Source organism: Epinephelus fuscoguttatus, linkage group LG4 (genome assembly GCF_011397635.1).
Source record: "Epinephelus fuscoguttatus linkage group LG4, E.fuscoguttatus.final_Chr_v1".
Classification (NCBI taxonomy): domain Eukaryota; kingdom Metazoa; phylum Chordata; class Actinopteri; order Perciformes; family Serranidae; genus Epinephelus; species Epinephelus fuscoguttatus.
In genome coordinates, this window is record NC_064755.1 from 6,819,549 (window position 1) to 6,841,792 (window position 22,244).

General features: G+C 41.0%; 1 protein-coding gene across 1 annotated transcript in view; it reads right to left on the reverse strand.

Moving 5' to 3' along the window:
• zfpm1 (zinc finger protein, FOG family member 1) overlaps positions 1–22,244 on the reverse strand; it is a 129,768-nt gene that overhangs the window by 89,857 nt on the left and 17,667 nt on the right. The gene's annotated exons all lie outside the window — the stretch shown is intronic.

Here is a 22,244-nt window from a genome sequence, read left to right on the forward strand (position 1 = left end):
AGTCAAGTGTCATATGAGCTGGATACATAAATAAGCAACGATCAAGCCACAAAGAATTTAATATGCCGTCATTCCACACGACAGAATCCCAGTGTTGTACATCTGTGTGATCTCCGGCTGCCTACTGTACATCTGCCTCTCCCACTGCCAAGAAGAGGAAGCTTTTACCAGGAAACCCTCTCTGAGAAGCAAAGAGAAATACCACGAGAGAGAGAGAGCGGAGGGGTGGAGGGAGATAAAAGGGCAGAGAAGTGATAAAGATAAAGAGACAGACAAGCAGAGCAAAAGAAAAAACAAGGGGAAAGAGAGATGGAAAGATGGGGGGGCAGTCTTTTTGTTGGAGAGAGAGCAGAAATAGAGAAGGAGGGGGGGGTACGCCACTCACAACTTGGCTTTGCATCTCTTATCTCCGCCTCCTGTCATAAGGCTTAAAATAAAAATAAAAATAAAGTGAGATGGTGGCAGCAGTGTTGGTGCGATAGCCCTGTGGAGCATGGAGAGGGGATGTAAAGGAGATAGCTGGTTAAATATAACCCGCTGCATGGTTGGCAGCAGCAAAGAAAGGGGGTATTTTCAAGAGGCAGGGCATCACTGGAGCCCTCACTGCCCTGATAACATCCATGTTAAGTGTGTGTGTGTGGGTGTGTGTGTGTGTGTGCGCCCAAAAGACATATCCATACACTCTACTGATCGAACACACACACACACACACACACACACACACACACACACACACACACGCACACGCACACACACACACGCACACACACACACACACAAGTATGCAAGCTCAGACATACACAATTACTTTTACACACTGATGGAGGACAAAAAAACACACACGCACACACACACACAGAAGGGGCACAGCCAAGAAAAGACGCGCTCGCTCACATCTATGTATCTCTCTGCCTCGCCAAAGGAAGTATCAGCGCTCCCCCTCCAACGCAAAAAGTCACAACGGGATTTCTGATGGGAAAAATGTGCTTTCCTCAGATGATGGTCAGATAGAGGGGGAGTACAGCCAAATGTCAAAGATGATAAATGGAAGGGTGCAGAGACAAGATCACACACACATACACACACAAACAAACACAACACAGGCAGGCAGACACACAGAGAGAAATACTCTTCCTCACTTGTACTCATAAAAGCACACATGCTAATGCAAATACACCAGGGCACACCAGGGCTGCAAGTGTCACTCATGTTTAACGCATCTATTAAAGCTGACATACAGTCTTTAAACATACACACATAATGTGTATTGTTTTACTTTCAAGAATGTACTCTTCTCCCCAAACTGAAATTTCTTTTTAGCCAATCCATAACAGTTCTATTGAGCTTGATGTCTGCGTAAATATGGCAGTACGTTTTTAAAGTTTTTCAAACTTCCTGTGTATGTAGTGCACTGTGGGCCGCAACCATGGGTGTGCTGCACTGGAGGGATGCTCAGCAGCTTTTTAGAGGAGACAGAATAATTGCAGTTCCCATAATCTGGTTAAAATATATTTTTAAAGTCATTAAAGATCCAGTCATCAGTTAAGCGTATATCATCCAAGAGAGACAATAAAAACAAATAGAATGGTCAAAGTTGTGATATTAACATTTAAGGTGTCTGATTGGTTCTGGGCATCAATTCATTCATCACTCATCAATTGAGTGACATGTAAGATAACATTTCACCCTAAAAGTCGCCAGTAGCTGCCTGTCGTAGCCTTTAAGTGGCACATTGAATCAATTACTTTTTCACAGTCTATAGCTAGCTAACTAATAAAGATGAAAAGGCAACAAAACATCCTTTCATTTAATAGATACTTGGCTAGTGTGCGTAAACTTGCCATCATAGGAACAGTGGTTACATAACCTTCAAAACAAGCCACAACTTAGCTGTGCAAGTGCACGCATTCGCACGTGTCATAGGTGGACTCCGGTACTTAAAACAAATCGCACTACATCCCTGGCCACAACTAATAATTATTCTTAGTATCAGTTAATCTGCCGGTCTATTTTTCATCAACATACTCATTACTTAACATGACAAAGTCAATTTTTTTCTTGTCCCTTTACAAATTGTTTTATTTATTAGTGCTTATCAAATAGCAACAATACAATAATGTAGCCACTTATCCTGGTTCAAGGTCGCAGGGGGCTGGAGCCTATCCCTGCTGACACTGGGCAAGAGGCAGGGTACACTCTGAGGAGGTTGGCAGGCTATCACAGGACAGACTATCATTTACAGCTAAAGTCAATTTAGAGTCACCAGTTAACCTGCATGTCTCTGGACTGTGGGACGAAGCCAGAGGTCCTGGAAACAACCCACACTGACACAGAGAGAACATGCAAACTTCACACAGAATCATCCCTGACCGCTGGATTCAAACCAAGAACACTCTTGCTGTGAGGCAACAGTGCTAACCACTGCACCACTCTGTCACCCTAATAATTCACTTGATGTGCATAAACTCTGACACCACCTAACCAAACTCCTGTTTCCAGGAGAATTAAAATGCTTGCTTGCACTTCAGCTCATGAACTTTGTCTTTGCCCACCGCCATTTTGTTCCGGAAAAAAAACCAATGTGTTTAATTCTTTTATTACACTTGCCTTATCGGACAAGTAAGCAGAGACAAGCCCAACGTGGCATTTTACTTGCACCAGGCAATGGGGAAAACCTAAATGTTGGGCCCTGTAAACGTATGCATGTTTTTAAAATTTAAAAAAAAAAAAAAAATCACCACTTCATTTCTCAATTGTCTTTTTTTTTTTTTTTTTTGCTTTAGAGGTTCGACTGGATTCACAAATGTTCTTAAACAGTCCAACATATACATAAAAATATAACTAATTCTTGTAAGTCATAATATAAAATACCGGCCTGAATTCAGCGGTTCCTGCTTCAAAATATTAGTGCTGAAAAATCCGTTCAGTATGTTGATGGAGAGAAAATCAAATACATTTTGATTCTCAATTTAAGTTAATATGACTGTAAAATTTACATCTCTGTTTTAGACTATTAGTCGGACACAGCTGTTTGAAAACATCAGCCTGGGTGTTAGAAACACACATTTGATAGACTTAACTTAATGAAATAATGAAAAAAAGTATCCAAAGATTAACTGATCATGAAAATAACTGTAAGTTGCAGCCCTACAAGTGTATAAGGAAATAATAAATAATCACTCAGGCATCACATATTTTCAGCATCTTTGTGCTATGATCATTAATTACCAAATTCAACAACATCCACAGACCAATACATAAGTGGCAGTGGTGAAGTAGAGCTCTCCAGTTTATTACAGTAATGAAATTACTGTTTATTGTTGACATATTCCCTCCAGCAAGTTAGACTTCTAACAGCAGTTACTAGGAATTAAAGAGGCCAGCACGTGAGCTCAGAATGTGTTTTGCTTTAATATGTTACATAAACGTGTGAGCTGTCCCAGGTACCAACATATAATCCTTCACCAATCCCAACTGTCAGCAGGTGACAGAGGTGATTTTATAAATAACCGCTGCATGCTTCACCACATGTGTGATTACAGTAACTTTAACAACTGCCACATAAACAATCTTTAGGCCAGAGAAATTATTAATGGGAGATGTAGGCCTGTCATGGTAACTACTTTTGCTTGACAATATATTGTCCCTGGAATATTTGCAATAAACAATATTACCGTCACTTAGAGACCATTTTATGCCACTGATACCATGGTAATATATGATAACAACAATGCAAGTACACCCTTTTACAGAGCAATGAACTTTTAATTCTTAAGAATATTTAGAAATTGGAATATAAAAAATAGCTCATATTGGGGGTGGGCGATAGGGACCTAAAATAATTTCATGCTATTTCATGTATTTTTGCTATAACAATATTCTATTCTTGACAATATGACAAATTAGTGAAAATAATATTTAATAATTAATTCAAGAACATAGAATTAGAACAAAATAAGTGATATAGTTTTACGTGTCAACCTAACAGCTTGCCTTCATATATTTAGTAAAAACTTAATAAAAATGATCTCTCATTTTCTTTAGTTTGTTAACAACTACAGTAACTCAGAGTGAGATTCAGATTCTGTATACAAAATGAATAGTTCATCACAAATTACACATTTAGAATGAACATTTGGAAAGAAAAAAAAGGAAGAATCTCTGTGTCCAAGTCTTACAATGGTCAAGAAAGCCCTGTTGTTTTGTCATCATGCTGGCTAAAATGTTTGTGACATTCATACAGTGGTGGAAAAAAGTTTTCGGACACCCCATGCATTTGTGAAATATTGCATTAAGAATCACTCTTAGGTCTTCAAGTGCAATTTCTTTTAGTACAGTCACAGCCAAAATACTAAATAAATCCTAAAAAAGCCATTAAAAACTTAAAATTGATTGGTTCCATAAAAATACATAAGAAATTTTGAGTATTGGGTCATTTTGGTACCAGTGATGAAGGTCGTTCTTTTTATTAAAAGACACAATTTTTGTTGCCAAGCTTCGTGTCTACATAAAGCCAGCACATTTGAAAGTTCTTCAGACACAAAAATGGCTAAAACAAGGAACCTAACGCAGGAAACACGCCTGAAGATAAAGATTCTCAGCCAGGAAGGGTACAGCTGCCGCCAGATAGCCAGGAAGTGCAGATGCAGTCCTTCAGCAGTTGGATACGCTCTGCAGAAATACAGACGAACCAACAGCTTGGAAGACAAACCAAGATCTGGGCGTCCAAGGGTTTCTTCAGCAAGAAATGACAGCATCCTGATCCGCATGTGCAGGCAAAACCGCCGAATGACATCACAGGAGCTTCAGCAGCAGTGGTCAAACCAAACTGGTGTCCAGTGTTCCACCGCACTGTCGTGGCCGACTTTTAGATCATGGCTTAAGGTCCTACAAGGCTATCAAGAAGCCCCTGATCAATGAGTGACAGTGGTTTGCGCTGCGTCGTTGGGGCCAGGCACACAAGAACTGGACAGCCAGGTAGTGGAAGTTGATTTTGTGGTCAGATGAGTCGAGTTTCCAGCTTTATCTTCCTCCTACTAATGTGAGGGTACGCAGAAGGCCAGGCGGCATTATCTCCAGCATGTACAGTACCTACTGTCAAGCATGGTGGAGGCAGTATCATGGTTTGGGGATGCATGAGTGCTGCTGGTGTTGGTCATCTCACTGTCTGTGATGGCACATTGAACTCTACCAAGTATTGTACCATTCTCCAAACCCACATGCTCCCTTCTGCGTGCACTGTTCCGTCGAGGTAAAAACTGGATGTTTCAACAAGATAATGCCCCTTGCCACACATCCAAGGCCAGTAGAACTTGGCTGCAGGAGCACAGTATCCAGGTCTTAGAGTGGCCAGCTCAATCCCCGGACATGAGCCCCATTGAAAATCTGTGGTGAATTATCAAAATGTCTGTTTCAAAGCATAAACCAAAGAATTTAGAAGAATTAAAAGCAGTAATTCAAGAAGAATGGGACAAGATTACCCCTCAACAGTGTGAAAGGCTCGTGGGGAACATGCCAGCCAGGATTAGAGCTCTACTACGTGCCAATGGCAGGACTACTAAATATTAATTTGATGATGTGATGGTTTATTTATTTTTTGTTCAGTTTTGAACACATTCTCTGTTATTTGTTGACTTTGATACCGACAATGTTGAGAACTGACATATTGAAACTGTCAAGAATTTAGTTTTGTTAGTTTTTCTTGTAAGTAATAAACAAAAAAATATAATTTGTATTTGTTTGTATCTGTCTAATGCAGCCACACCTTTTGAAATACAAAAAAGATTTTTCCACAAATATTTCATAATAATATTTGAGATTGTGTAAAATTTTAAGGGTGTCCGAAAACTTTTTTCCACCACTGTATATATAAACACAACACGCAATATCCATGTAAGCAAAATAATTGAAGTCATGTCCACATATTGTATGATTAAGTGTATGATGTAATTATCACGGCAGGCCTACGGAGAGTTATATTTGATAAAATTATATGGACAGGTTGTTTAAAAAAAATGAAAAGAGAGGCTGTTACACGTTAGTAATTTGAGAGGTTGGGAACAAAGAATTTTTTTTGAAAAAAAAAAAAAATTACAAAATTGTCAAAATTATTATAACTTTCTGTTGACTGACGTATTAATCAATGTACAAATTGTTTCAGCTCAAGCCCGTCCCAGAGGACATTTTAGACACTTGGTACTAACATAGATACAAACAGTTATTAACCCTTTGAAAAATCTCAAGCAGGCAATAACAGCAACCTTATTATTGCACATTATTAGCCTCAGAAGTTGTTTCCATTTGTTTGAGGTTACCTTTTTGACTACACAGCTGTTAAATGTGAGCTTCTCAGCAACTGACTTTGAAACTGTAGTGCAGGGTTGTTTTCCTTCACACTTTCTTCTGTCTTGGCCTGGCCAACAGGGGTCGGAGGTCACAATCAGCTACTCTGAAACTGGCTCGGGTCCAGTGTCTTGCTCAAAGGCGCTTCTGCTGGTTAACAACTTTGAGACTGCATCATCCAGTAGAGGGATGACTGTGTACTGGATTAGCTCATGGTGGACTCAGTATCTGGTCCAGAGGTGACACCCATGATAGCATCATGTCCTGTCTTTCTTAACCTGGCCTGGCCTTACCCTGTCTGGTCTGGTGTCTTCTGAGGCTTTAGAGTCGTACAGCTTAGCTTAACTGAGGGGTGTGTATGTGTGTGCATGTTTGTGTGTGTGTGTGTGTGTGTGTGTGTGTGGATGACTTAAGAGATAATTTTAATATCAGGCCGGTGTGGATTGCTGATAGTGTTTTAAGGCAGGGCCCGGTGGACCGAGCGCTGGTAGTACCTATCTGTAATTAGTAACCATTCCCTATCACTGATAAGATAAACTACGCCTGACCTTTTCCATTTGGTCACCATGGCAACCCAACACCCCCACCCCGGCACCACCACCCTCCCCTTCGTATTATTTTAGTGATTAAACAGCAAATAGCGCCGAAGATGTGAGGAGCTGATAGGGGCATGATTAATAATAGTCCTCCACATGGTCCTCTGAGGTGTGTGTGTGTGTGTGTGTGTGCGTGTGTGCGTGTGTGTGTGTGTGCCTGTGTGCGTGCACTGAGGAGGAGGGGCCCGTCAGTGTCAAACAGTCATTGTGAAAAGGCTTGGCTTGGCTTTTTGTGGTGAATAATGGAAATTTAAGATGAGCTGAAAGTGAAATAAAAGCAGCGGGATGAGAGCGATAGATGTCTCCCTTTTCCGAGAGCTGCTCTCTAAGGATAGGTAATATTAACATTACCCTCTCCCACACCCACTCAGCTTCTGCCCACTGTGGCCCTCACATTCTGAGGGGCCATGCTGGGGAAGTGCTATCTGTCGATGAATAATGAATGCTGGATTCCAGAGTTACCTCCTCCTCGCTTTAAAACGCCACACTGTGGTTTTAGAGTGGCGGGCAGGAGGACGAACCTCTCGATCAGAGAAACTTGAAATAAGAAACTGAGTGTAGTTCTAGATTGATGTCCGTGACAAACTTCCCCTTACTGAAAAGGCCGTCATTGTGGAGATAGTGTAAGATACATTGAGGTGTGAATATGATGAAACACCTTCTTAAAAAAAAAAAAAAAAAAAAAAAAAAAAAACCCAACAGTATCGAAACTAACACAAGGTAGGACATCAAAAAACTTATTTTGAAAACAGCCTTTAGTAACATTAAGTATGACATGCAGTTAAGTTGCTTCAAGACTGTTATTACATTATGTTATAAATGACTTAAATGTTGCTCTTCAGCAGTTTACGTCTACCCTAGCTGCTTTACTGATTTGTCGGGGAGAGCTAAACCAGAAAGTGTTAGTTTGGTGAAATTTACACAACATTATAATCCTATTAAAAACTGTACAACTTGGCATTAACCAACCAGTGTCACCCACCAGTTCAGCATCAAACAGACTAACAGGTTAGCAACAAGATAGTGAAGAAAATGAAGCATTTACTAGCTAAAGAGCCAAATAGGAGCTGGTGGAGACCAAACCTGTGTTAAAAGCCAATTGAAAAGTGGACTTGAATTGATCCAGTGGCCCAAAACAAAAATGACTCCCAGTGAACGATTATGTCGCTCCATGTTGTCTTCTTTTTGTATAAATTGGTATCAATTATTCAAGGCGATTTATATAAGCTATTATTCAGCCCCTCCAGGATGTTGCGATGATAGTAATACTTAAAACTAATTTGTCCAATCACCACAACTTTACCGCCAATTTGACCAATCATAACAGTACCCTGCCCAGTGTCACCAAACTCACTCCCTAGTTTCTGGTTGTGAAGATGCAGACATGTGCAATACAAATGTGTCACATTTACCAACAAAAAATTACTACTAAAGACCATGAAAGGCAATTCCCTAAAGTTCTGCATAGTGGGGGTAAACAGTTTTGCACGACCTGTTACGTTGTGGTGGAACACGAATGAAACACTTTTCTACCACAAAACACACTCAGAGAATTAATGAAACGCATGGACAACAGACAAGACAAATCACCATGACAGAGGTTGTTGCATCCATATCCATTGCACATGCTGACAGGATCAAGGTGAGTTAGATTAAATATGCAGGTTAGTGATAATGTTGGTGTAGTTTGAATCACAAAATCCAAATAATGCAGTTTTATTCTCACTGGAACAAGTTGCGATTTCTGTTTTGTTTTTTTTTGTTTTTTTTTTAAGGGTTTTTTTTTTGGGGCATTTTGCCTTTAATGGACAGGACAGGTAAGCGTGAAAGGGGGAGAGAGAGAAGGGGGGATGACATGCAGCAAAGGGCCACAGGCTGGATCCGAACCCGGGCCACTGTGGCAACAGCCTTGTACATGGGGTGCCTCCTCTACCACTAAGCCACTGACACCCCACAAGTTGCAATTTTTAAAGAATTGTAGAAAACAAACTATTTTTGCAATATTCACCTGCTCCCACAATTTCATTACCACAGTGCACCTAAATCATAACAACATGCATCACAGATTCTTAGAGAAGCTGCCATGAAATCAGGTATTTTGCAACAACTGGACTTCTACATAAAAGGTGATGAATGTTCCCTTTAATGTTAAGTTCCACATCCCAGTTAATTATCACCTCTTCCAACAGCGCTCTCCCCTTGAGCCCTCAGAGTCTTCCTCTTCTGTGCAGTCAGAGTCCACTGAGCTCAAAGCGAGGCCTTCCCCACTCCTCGGAAGCCTGCTCTGTATCTCCCTCCATTTGCATGCCAGGGAAATGGTGATATGCATGCAAAGTGGCACCAGTTGACTGAAAGGTCAGTGTGAGTTTACTGAGGCCAGGCAGCCAAAAAAGCTAAGCGCAACTCTGCCGACTGTTATCAGTCAGATCCCTCAACTGATTGGGGATGGGGGCGGGGGGGATCTCCCTTTTACCTTTACTGGTGGATTACAACACTACAGGATGTCCTTATGTAGGTTTGAACCTAACTAATTACACACACCACTATAGACATAAGGAAAATGTGTGCATACTACAACAAAACCTGCCAACAATATGGTTTATTAACTTCACGTTTTAATGGTTTCAAACTGTAACCCATGTCTAACTCCTATATGAACTGACAACAATTTAAAAATGTGATGGCAATAGTAAGGCCATCAAAGCACGGACATGGCTAAAATTATCTAAAATTGTTTTTTATAGTTCTATTGATGGCTGTCTTACAAAAACAAACCAAAAATTGTCCCTTAAAGGGGCACTATACTAATGTTATTCACAATTGTCAAGTAACTCATTGTGGTTTATGCAGTGTTTATGGAGCCTGCCTCATACTAGTAATGCCAAAAACAGCAACTTGCCACAATAATTACATTTTTCTGCAGCTGGGAGGCTTGTTCATGTGTTTCAGGTGAAAAGAAATTCTTCATGACATAGGTCAACATGTCAATGATGTGACACGACTGTTTACTAACTAATTCGTTATGGGTTTCTCTGGCTACAATTCGCAGCTAAAAGTTTGGCCGCACTCCGTTGCAGTTGGAGAAGCCGCTGCATCTGTCCATGGTCATAGTATTGCAGAACGCTGCAGGCTGCACTTCACCATTGCTTGGTGTGTTTTCTGCATTAAAAATATGACAGTTGCTTGGAGCTACAATCAAAAAAAAAAAACCTTCCCATATTAACCATTTACAACCTGCTTTATAAATATACTAGATAAATAGCTAGGACACTGCAAACAGAGTTGTTGCTGTTTAAATGTACAAAAAGTCACTCCATTTAATTTGATTCACCGCCATTGTTATCCAGATATGTAAAATCTTAGATGAGTAAGTAAAACCAAATCTGCATGGGTAGATACCTCTCGCGTTTTGGGTTTTTTGGGGGTTTTTTTGTTTGTTTGTCTGGGTAAACTGACCTTTTTTGTGTACTGTATAAATATCTTTTCAAAATTTTGTTACTGGACTCACACTGTTTCTATTCTGACATTGTTTCTTGAATGGGCCTGAGCTCCAAAATAAGGATGGGTCTCCCAACATTGCAGTCACTGAGATTGGGGGGGGGGTCAGAAGAATGTGCCTGGGAAGGCAAATTTACCGAATCAGATGAGTGTCAGCCATCCAGAGATATTTTAAAGATAATAAGCATTCTGGGATATCTCTGGAAAATTCCTGCCCCTTACGGTGGAGCAGATAATGGATGCCATACACTGCTGAGTGATGTGAATGGAGGCAGGATCAGATTCACACAAGCAACATAAACCACACACACACACACACACACACACACACACACACACACACACACACAGTTTGTTCATACTGCTGCTGCTATAAGCACTTCCCAGCAGAACTTTGAAGGCAAAGAGGCTGTGGTGCACACACACACACACACGCACACACGCACACACACACACACACACACACACACACACACACACACGTGCACACACACAGAGGGACACGGTATGTCCGCATGATTGCTTGAGTAAGCGAATTAGCCTCAGCGATGGCTGAGGAGGCAATAAGTTGGCAGAAAAGAGGGATAATCTTTTATCTTTCACCCTCCCAAATGATTTCTTAAAGTCTGTATCACTTCCCTGACAGTTGATGTTCCACTTTTTCCTCTTTCATTATTTATTTATCTATTTTTGCTTTGTGTGAATTCAGCTAAAATACTTCTAAAGCGCTTAATGGCCCTATCGCTGCCTCAGATCTGCTGCCACATGCTGCCTTTTCCCCGCTTCCCCCATTTTTTGAGATATTCTCCGGCCCGGCCCCCGAAGAGCCGGCGCTTTATCAAACCGTCTTGACGAGAATGACACGGCCAATTATTGACAAATTATTCCTTCATAGAATGACAGTAAGACAAGGAGAAGAGTGAGAGAGAGGGGGGGAAAGAGACTATTGGCTTGATGAGTAGAACCCACCCCAACGCCCCCCTAACAGGCCTGAGGAGACAGGCGTCTATCTATCAGATTCTATTAAGAGCTCGGCACTTTGGCGAACAAAGCTGCCCGCGCCCCGCCACGCATTAACTGCTATTATACGCTCATGAACTTTGTCACAATCACAATGGTTCCCCCCATTCTCCCTTTTGCACATTTTTAGTCTTCTTTTGTGCGTTTCAGAACTGAGAACCACATCGCCCTCCCTTTGTGTGTCTGTGTGTGTGTGTGTGTGTGTGTGTGTGTGTGTGTGTGTGTGTCTGTGTGTGTGTCTGTGTGTGTGTGTGAAATTTAAAGACTGGATATAGGAGATGATGATGCATAAACAAAGAAGACATCAGTCAGAAAAACACTTTTTTCTTTTTGCTTCACATTCATTCCAACTGGCAGCTGTCCAGTGCAAAACATATTCATACACTGCATCAAAAGTATCAGGTGTTGCATCACTACATCACGCAATAAATCAATCATGTTTAAATCTTTTCTTATTGTCAACAAATCTAGTTAAAAAGCACAATATTGCATGTAATGTACCAGCAAGCATTGTGTGTGAATCAAAAGCTTCTAGATTGTGTTCCTTTGAGCCATAGAGCTCTGAAAACAATTAAAACACACCAGTGAGCCACACTGGGTTACATGTACCTGTATGAACACACACACTGTAGTTTATTTTCACTCAATCACACACACACTTTCTTGCCAGAAACACAATTGTAACCAGCTACTGTCCCCAACAAATGGACTATTTCTTCCTGTTTGAGTAATGTTCGCTAAAAAGTATCAAACTGATTTAGGAAGGATTAAACCCCTTTTTCCACTGCATACAAAAAACACTCACACCCACACTAACATCTGGCTTATTATAACAGAAAAGGTTGTGATCTGCATTCACTCCCGTGACAAATGATTCTGCAGTCGACACAAGTATTTATCTGCTAAATCAACAGTGGTGGAAACATGACAGCTAGGTGCATGCGCTAATTAGATACAATGACACGTCACCACAAATTCCGTCCATCTCTGTCCAAGCAGGGCTTGAGCATCCTTCAAAATTAGTCAGCAATGATTTTGAGAAAAGGGACTGAATAAGTAAACGATATAAAAAAAAGAAGCAACCACTGTTACAATTTCACTGGCCTCCATGCTGCTTTCTACGGTTTACTCACCTGTTTTACAGTGCGACCATGATGTCAAACGTGACACACCAGGAAAAAAAAGAAAAAATAAACAGAAAGGCATACTCATCTACTGCAGTGTACATGGCTCTGGTCTACTTGCAATAGCAAAGGATTCTATCAGCTGCTTTAAACTGTTTTTCTGCGTGTTTAAAAAAAACTGTATACACATGCTTTTGGTGGATAAAGGGTATAAGGAGCCTGTTTTTTCCCCCCAAAAAATCTACATTTGCCTTTGTTGTTTTCTAAGACTCATGTCCTAAGTAGGAAAAAAATGGGCTTGGGGCTGAGAACCACAGACTGCAGGGAAATCAGAATTTATTACACTACGTCTGTAAGCGTCATGCCCATGGCATGCTTGACACAGTTACTTGCTTTGAGCACGTTGTGTCAAACATGGCAGATCAAGTTTTTTGACATGATGCCCCACAAATTTTCCTGGTTTACCTCAAAGGCTGAGCTCAGGAGCTGAAGACAAGAATGAAGAGTCTTTCAAAGGTAGAGAGAGGTGTGACCTGTACAACTATTCTTTGTGTCCTTTAAAAAACATTTAAATGAGGAGAAAGTTTGGAGGAAAACATCTGAATCTTAGCACAAGTTCTCTGACAAGTGTGTGAGTATTTCTCTCTCACAGACTGCTCTTGGTTTTCAGGTGCAACCTTGCCGATGGATCAACGTGAGCCGTTCCACATTCAAGATACAGTATGACATGGTTAGACACCACAATCGCCAGAAAAAAAAAAGCTGGCATGTGGTATGTTAGATTTGTATGTTATGTAGTGGAGACATTAAAACTTCAACACTTAACACTTCAACGATGTTGTGGTAAAATCCAGTTTTGGTGGCACAGTTCAGGCAGGAAATGCAGTGATGCCTTGTTTAAAAAAAAAATAAAAACAAAAATGTTTTTTGGCATTATACGCAGTGATAAAACAGCCATGGGTGACTAAAAAAACCCACATTTTGGGGCTGGACAGATACAGGAAAAACAGTGATGACTGGCTAAAAAACAATCAGTTTTGTCTGTCCCTAAAACTGGTCTGCAGCTTTGCGGACATCTACATTTCTAAATTGACAGGCTCATACACTATGTCACTTTAGAAATGTTGATATGATGCTTATGAAACGTAAAAAAATATAATATTTTCCTTGTTTGCAGATAAACACAATGCTGACATTTTCTCTTGATGACTGGGCTGGGTTATTAACGTTGGTTATTGAGCAGCTCACCTGCAGAGACCGTTTTGTTTCCAACAGTTTTTAGCTCAAAGGCTTCTCAAAAGTTCCCCTTTTGCACACACATGATCTGACCTGCTCAGAGGACTCAAATTGGCAACTATTCACATTGAGTTCCACAAGCCAACAGTTTTCTTCAAATGTACACCACTGTCAAATGAACACATCCCATGCATTTACAAATAGCATAATTGTAAAGATACGACCCATTTTAACTGGCCCACTAATCATCAGTCGACTATACCTAATGCTTTATCAGGCATTTGTACCATTGCTTTTGTGAACCGCCTCTCTTATCAGTTGCATCATAATCGGGGGGACTTTGAGGCCTGACAGTGATGGCTGTGAGATAGAAGCTGTCGATGTGTTCACAGGGACGGATGGACCGTAGAGTTGGCGGCCGATGAGAACTTTGATACCGACGCGACACAGTTAGGCCAGCAGGTGGGTAACCTTAAGCATGAGAAAGGAGGGCAGGTAGCTAAATTTTCATTCATGGGTCAGGAGGTTCAATGAAAAATCCTGAATGATGGGAAAAACAACCCATCTGTTAAGATTAGTAAATAAAGGGTGCATGCTAAACACAGCCATGAAAATGTGGGTATTTGAAGCATATTGTAGGTGTTGGGCAACTTAGCTGATGTTGTCAATGTTGAAAGTTTTCCACAGATATGGACTAAGACATGCACTTGTTCCTTGTTCCTGAAACACGTAAGGTAAGCTTATGTTTTTCTTTACTCTAAAGGGTTTTTTGCTTTTTTGCTGAGGGTAAAACATCATAATTGACACAGAAACCCAACTATTAAAGGTGGGAAACGAAAGAAAGAAAGCTCTGTTCAGGGAGCAGAGAAACCCAAGAAAAGAATAGACTTGGTGTGTGTTTGAAAAAGAAAAGAAACACCCATCGGGGCCTGACCCCTCAACCCACAACTGATGCCAAGAGGACCTCTTTTTACTCCCTCATTCCCCTCCCCATCACCGCCGCCACCCTCCTCTTCTTCCCTTTTTCTCCATTTTCCACCTCCACGCACCCCTCCCTATCGCTCTGCTTTGCCAAGTCCACATCGTCGGTAACGAGGGTGTAGTTTCTTAACATTCATCATCGCTGAACTCTGAAACTTTATCAGCTCCGGAGAGCGGCGCCACAGCCCCGGCCCTGGCTTTCTCAGCTCTCAGATAGGGCCGATAACACGCTGATAGATTACAGCAGATTGTTTTACTTCAGGGGACACTACTGCTGCTGCTAATACTAATACACAGACAAGAAGACTCGCTGGTGATAGAAGGGGGAGGTGGAGGGAAGGGGGCAAAGAGGCACAAAGAGGTAAGGGCAAGGAAACCACGATGAGCTGGAGGAAATTACAGACGATGTCCGATTTGTCCTCATCCCGCCTCCACAACCATTAGTGGAAATACGGGCTCACAAATTTAGAAACTTCTTGTTTCTATGTGAGTGTTTTGTGAGCTCACGCCAATAAATCACACGGACCATAGACCGAATAATTAACCATTCTGATATAGATTTAAATTAAGAAAATGTTGTTTTAGAAGAAAAAAAGAAGCAAAATTGTGTGCAGATGATGTGATGTATGTACACACACACACACATTCACACACACTTACAGGGGTAACCTGAGCTACCGGGGTTGGGGGGGGGGGGGGGGGGGGCACCAGAGGGGTAGCGCGCCAGGTGACCTACGGTTAAAACAGGGTCAAGTGTGAAACACAAGGATCTCTCTCTCTCTCTCTCTCTCTCTCTCTCTCTCTCTCTCTCTCTCTCTCTCTCTCTCTCTCTCTCTCTCTCTCTCTCTCTCTCTCTCTCTCTCTCTCTCTCAGCTTTATTCCAACCGTCTCAGTCTCCGTCCCAGATAGACAGTTTACTGCTTAATAAAATCCCTCTTTCTATAAGAGATCCTAATCTCCGGTAGAATAACCTAATAAAATCTAACCTTAGAAAATAAGAAATATAACCTAATAAAATATCTCTCCAAAGACATTAAATTAATGGTTTATCTTTCTTAACTTCATTTCATTAATCTTCCTACACTATTCTCTCATTTCAGTTATGGATTTTTCCAGCCTTTTTCTACAGGTGTAAAAAAAAAAAGGGGGCGGCACTATTGTATGAAATTACTATAAAATATCGGTTCATGCAAATGAGCAGTGACTTCTGTAGTTAAAGCCCATATGAAAGCAGTAGGCTACTATCTAAACTGTTAAAAGTCCAGCATTTGGGAAAATACACAATAGCCATTTTATCCCGATTGAGATGAAAAGATAAATAACAGAATCATCACTGTACAGTCAACACAGATACAAGTCTTGGAAACGTTTAGCCTAGCTTAGCACAAACACTAGAAACTGAGGGAAACTGTTAATCTGGCTGTATTAAAGTGAATGACCCCAAAGCTGTCTCCACACATGTAGATTGAGAAATGTAAGGCCCTGTAGTCTTGGAATCTGTTTTGTAATGAAGTTGTGAAAAACAATAACAGGGAATCTATGACATATCTAGGGATGCACTGATTTATTGACAAATCGGCAGATATTCGCTTAGTTGACTGCCGTTGTTCTACTGCCAAATAAGATGACATTCATCAATGGCAGTGGCCTATGTTTTTCTGTTGCGTCACATCAGTTTTGCACGGGTTAAAACACAGAGTCTGAGACTAACAGCGTCCCCCTGTCCCAGGGACAATAGACAACATGTCTGAAACAAAAATGAGATCATTCCCAGTACACCTTTTGGGATGAAAGGACGCAATAAATACACTATCAACGCATCAGGGGACATACCCTGACAATGCTACATCGTAAACAACAAATCTGTGTTGGAATCTCTCCTCAAAGAGGAGAGCTAGTTAATGTTAGCTGTAAGCAGCCAGTGGCCACAACTAGCAGCAGGTGAAGGTTGCATTGAGTTACATTATGATGTCTTCAAGCTCTATTCAGTAAAAACGAGTATTGGTATAGGTAAATTAGAACAATCTCATGATGTGTTCAAATGTACTTTTGTAAAATGTAGTCGCATATAATAAAACAACACAGTTCCCTTCACAATGAAGACACACATTTATGTCCCTTTAAAGACATAAATGTGTGTCTTGCGGCTGTCAAAGCTCCATCGGCCTCCCTGTCTTTCCAACAGAGAAACGGACACCAAAAGCAACTGCTTGTAGCTGGTTACTGTAGCTACTTTAAAAAGACTCTAAAGGTGAAATGCTAACACTTCCTGCTTGATGTGGTGTATTTCCTGTTGAAATGGATCCCAGGGCTTGATCCAATAGCAATAAGCTATTAGTTATAGAGAGAAAGGCAGTTGGATTTGGTAGAACAGGAAGAGAGGAAGGACTGATGAAACATTTTTGAGGACTTAATTGGTTGTATTTCAATTTCAAATAGCATGATTTTTAAACTTAAAAAGATTTTTGAATATATATTTCATGAGTCTTGTATTTTTATTTTTTTTATCTTAAACAATTGCCCTCCTTTTTCCATTTTTAACCACTATAGTACTGTTATTAGTGTCAGAAATTACCTTTTTAGACAGGGTTACTGGTAGGCTACATGAAAAAAATCCACCAGCCAAACATATTTCTTCCCGCCAAAATAATAAATTGCCTTTTTTCCACGTATACATTCATATCAGAACACTTGATTGAAATTACAAGGTGGAGCAGACTTTGAATCGAAATTATTATTTAACAACTCATCACTCAGCCTCAGCATGAGAATAAGTTCCATCTGGTAAGCAGTGATGCAGTGTTTTTTTTCCAGGGCTTTTATTGTGAAAGGTTAGAACAGAGGGAGTGAAGCTGTAAAGCACTGACGTTAACAATGTGGGAGCCAAAAAGAGTTTGCTGTCTTGGTTTAGACTACAGAGCCTCCAAGTTATACGTTCATAAGTATGGGCACGACTCATAACCCTCTGCTACAGTAAGTAGCTTAACAGTAACCAGCAGTAGACCATCAGCAAGCAATGGTTTAGCAAATCAGCTGATTTCCTGTACGGCAGACTGTCATGTCGTGGCATCTGTAGTGTGCTTTTGGTGCCTGTGAATGACACCAAAACTTATTAGAGAATAAGTATGTTACATGACTATTTGGGTGCAAACATTTAGCTGCCATTGTGGCAAATAGCCTTCCATGATTTCAACCAGAAAACGATCCACATTTGGCTTAGCGGGTGTTTATTTCGGACCCTGACTGGGTTGCTTTAAGGTAACATAGCCACAAGTGTGCCCCCAATATTTCCTAAGAATAAGAATAAGTCAGGTGGCTTTCCAACATTAAAATTTCCTCTAGGGCAGCTTTGAATTAATCAAAGCAATTTTGGAAGCAATGGCGATGACTGTGCTAAATTATACTAAACACTGTACCCATGAGAGGCTGAGCAGTGGAAGAGTACTCGCACACACACATACACACACAGAGTCAGACAGTCAGCTGGGAATTCAGAGCTATTGTATTAAGCACAGGAGCAATTAGGGATTCAGATGTAAAGTGGGGTCAAGCTGCTGACCCGCCTGTCTTCATGTCTTCTGTTGGGACGGCATCAAACGGCTCCGTGCCACAAAGCAGCCAATCACGGAGCCCCTTCCCTGCCGCCGTTGTCGACGGCGACGTTACGGCCTGTCATTGTGGAAACTCAAACCTGTCCGCTGCCGGTTTGTGCCTCTCTATTAGCGACAGATTGAGGACTGAGCTTATCTAGGCCCACCAGAGTGTGTGTCTGCATGTGTGTGTGTTTGTGGAGACAGAGGGTGTGCGTGTAATGAATTGGTGTCAGGGAGGGCATAAAGAGTTAAATGAGGTCTAATCTGCTAATAGCAAGCAACGGCAAGAAATTATCAACGCACAGCTTGCACACTATGCAGAAACCTTTACACACACACACACATTTAAAAAAAACACAAATATCATTATGAAAAACACTTGCTGGGCAAAAAAAGAAATGCATTGTGTATTGGTCTTAATTTTGGCATCAACATTTTATCAGCCAACCCCCATGAATAATCTGCACGGTAATTTCTTTCTTTCTCCCCTTTCTGTTCCTGGCATTTTGGTGCAGCAAGATAAGGGCTAAAAAACAACAGAAGGGCTCGCAGAGTGAAAAAAAGACAGATAGATAACATTGATATCAACTCCTACACAACACAGTCATTCTCTTATCTGGGCTTTTTATCACAGTTTCGTTTTTTTCTTCTATTTTCTTTCTTTCCTTCTTTCTTTCTTCCTAACTAAGCCTTCCACTCCCCGTTCTTTGTGGACTCACAGCATGAAAACAGAGCACTGCCCTTAAAAAGTCAAGTTTTGGTGTCAAATGAACCATAATTTTGATTTTCTGCATCTTCATTCTGGTTAATATGTGAAATGCAGCAGCAGGAACCTGCCACTGTTTAAGAGATAGAACGTGCCACATACAACAAGCAGGCTGTGGGCTAGAAAAGAAAATATATTTAGATATAGAGATACATGATCTAGTGAGGTGGAAGGGGAGTTGCTTATTAGACATAGATAGAAAGATTGGTTGGCAGAAGCAGACTAACACACACACACAAACACAATCTTGTCCCAGCCCACACTGCAGCCATATTTCTGAGAAGAGAAAAAACTATTTCACACACAGACTTATCATTGCTCTGTGTCAGACAGAAAAGCCTCTCTGGGTCTAATCTATCAAGGTCAGCAAGTGTGGCCCGGACAAACAGCATGTTGTTCCGTCCCGCTGCTCCCTGCTGGAGAACACAACATCTGACTGACTCTCTGGAGGGATGACTGGCTGACCCACATGCTGGATGACTATATGACAAGCTGGCCAGACTTCTAATGTAGTAAATGATAAATGGACAAACACACCGCTGTACTGTGATGGATCGATCTGAGGTTGAAAAACCTTGTGATAGTGTCTTTTAATTGAAGTATCAGTGCAGTGCTCATTGAAAGCTTTCTGTCTGTCCATCCTTCATGCACCAACACCACATATTAAGCTGTTGTTGTAAAAATTAATTACAACTACATTGGATTATGAGCAGAATATGAGATTTTATGATTCATTAAATTTTTTGCTCAAATCAAAAAAATTACTTACTGATATGCTGATAGTTTTACAGTTCGCTCAAACCAAATGCCACTGAATGAGTTAGTTTTGACTTAAACTCAGGGGCAATATCAAACAATCCAAACTATATTACAGGGGGTGCAATACATTCAGCTGGCAGCTTAAAGAAAAAGTTTGAAATTCTGTGAAATATTCTTATTTCCTGCCAAAAGTTCAGTGAAAAGATCCATAGCACTGCATAGCACATGGATGTATGAGGAGACCTGGATGCAGCATTGGAGGCAGAGTCTCGTTCATTCAAGGTTGTTCAGTGGCACATGATGGCAAAAAAGTTCAACTGCTGCATTTAAATTACCCGGATGATCAGCACTGCTTCCACATCCTGATCCAACAGAGCAGGCACACTAGAGAGTTTCACAGGCTGAGCAGACTACTTCTGGTTAAGCACTCCGCTAACTTGAATGGGGATAAAATGATGTAATCATGTGGCTCTTTTACACTTTCCAAATGCCATCAGACCAAATGGATCAAATTCAGCTGGTAAAACGAGTCAATTTGTGGGGTTTATGATGCTCAAAAAATGTATCCACTGATTTACAGACGTGGTTTTCACAAAGTCCACGGGAAAAAGTCTTTTGGTCACCATGGCATCACATAACGTACTCATAATTCCTCTATTTAGCCTATACAAAAACGGGCTTTAAAGTCTGGTGCACTTCCTGGAAGCCTGCTCTAATGTCTGTATAGTAGGAAGAAAGCACCCAGCAGCTGATTAGCTTAGCATAAAGACTGACAACAGTGGGAAACCACGATTAGCTTATTAGAGAGCTTCAGAGGTGGTGGAAGGCAGATATTGTTACCTTTGGACAGAGCCACGCTTACTGTTTCCAGTCTTTATGCTAAGCTAGGCTAACTTGTTCCTGGCTGTAGTTTTATATAAGACAGACCTGCTCGAGAATACGACCACATACGTACTTTTTAAAAGCACCGATGATGAGAGCAAAGGAGGAAGCCAGTTGACATAGTATAAATGGCAACAAAGTCTGCTTAGGGTGGAACAGAACGGAGGGGTGGTGGATGTGTCAAACAAACACACTGCCATCCAGGAGAGCGCTGTTCATGTAAAACAAAAACTCAATGTTATTTTAACAACGTAACGTAGTATATGTCACGAATGTTTGGTATGCCATGTGAGATACGTCACATTACATCAGTAAAAAAAGGATGTCCTCAGGTTACTGCTTAGGGCATGCACCATTAAACTGCACCATCCCCAGTGTTATACCACCTGGGGACCTTCATTACAGGTCCTACCCTTCTCATTCTCTTTCCATATTTCCTGCCTTTACCTCTCTACTGAATATCTAATGAAGGGAAAAAAGCCAAAAACATAATGTTTAAAACATAGCTTTTTTTGTGTGAGAGATCCTGCCCTCCACAGAGAGATCAGAGGTTACATACAGCTATAAGGCTGCAGCAGGAGTCACCAGCTATCCCCTGCTACTGAGAAACATTAGAAAGCAGAAGTCACTGTACCAGCAATGACTGCCAGCTGGATGGACTTTAACCCTGCATTATAATATCACATTTGTGTATCACATTTTACGCTAGTTTTATTGAACCCTTAGGTTACCAGATGTGTAACCTGTGTGTTCATTTTCAGGATTTCATACTGGAAGCACCCCAAAGGCAGAGTTTACTGCCGCAGGGTTTATTAAGCCGAGCTTAAAACTCATTGTGGACTGTTGTGTTGCCTTAGGTTTAAAAAATAATGTGAGGGGGGTTAGGGTGGAGTTAAGTCATGGCCATGAGGAGCACCCAAGTCCCAAAAGACCAGTAAAGCAGATGGGAAACACTGGCTATATTTACATGCATAAAATATTCCAGTTTAGCCCTTATTTTACTAAGCTTTTTATATGCCTAATACAAATAAATATTTCACTTATATTCCCATTTGCATGCAGCCGTGCATACTGTGATTAACATGCCCTAATATGTCGTTTATCACATCAAAATATGGAAAAGCGGACAGCTGGAGTCGCTTGTGCCATTTCACTTCTTAGTCCCAATGTAGAATTTTTCCACCAGTGATGAACACAGCCACCTTCTTTCAATCCTTTCACACCTTCTTGAAAAGGTCAGCATTGTAATATTGCACAGATCCAAAAACCTGTTGATATCCAATCTTTTATAGTCTTGTAAGTGTGTTTCTCCATGCAACCAGATGTGGGCTTTTCTTTACAGCATGAATCTCTACCCGAGCCTTGCAAACAGTTGGCTAGTTGACTTGTGTACAATGCACAGGCACAGCTGTGAACAGGCAAGAGGCCGTGTGTCGCAAACTGTTGT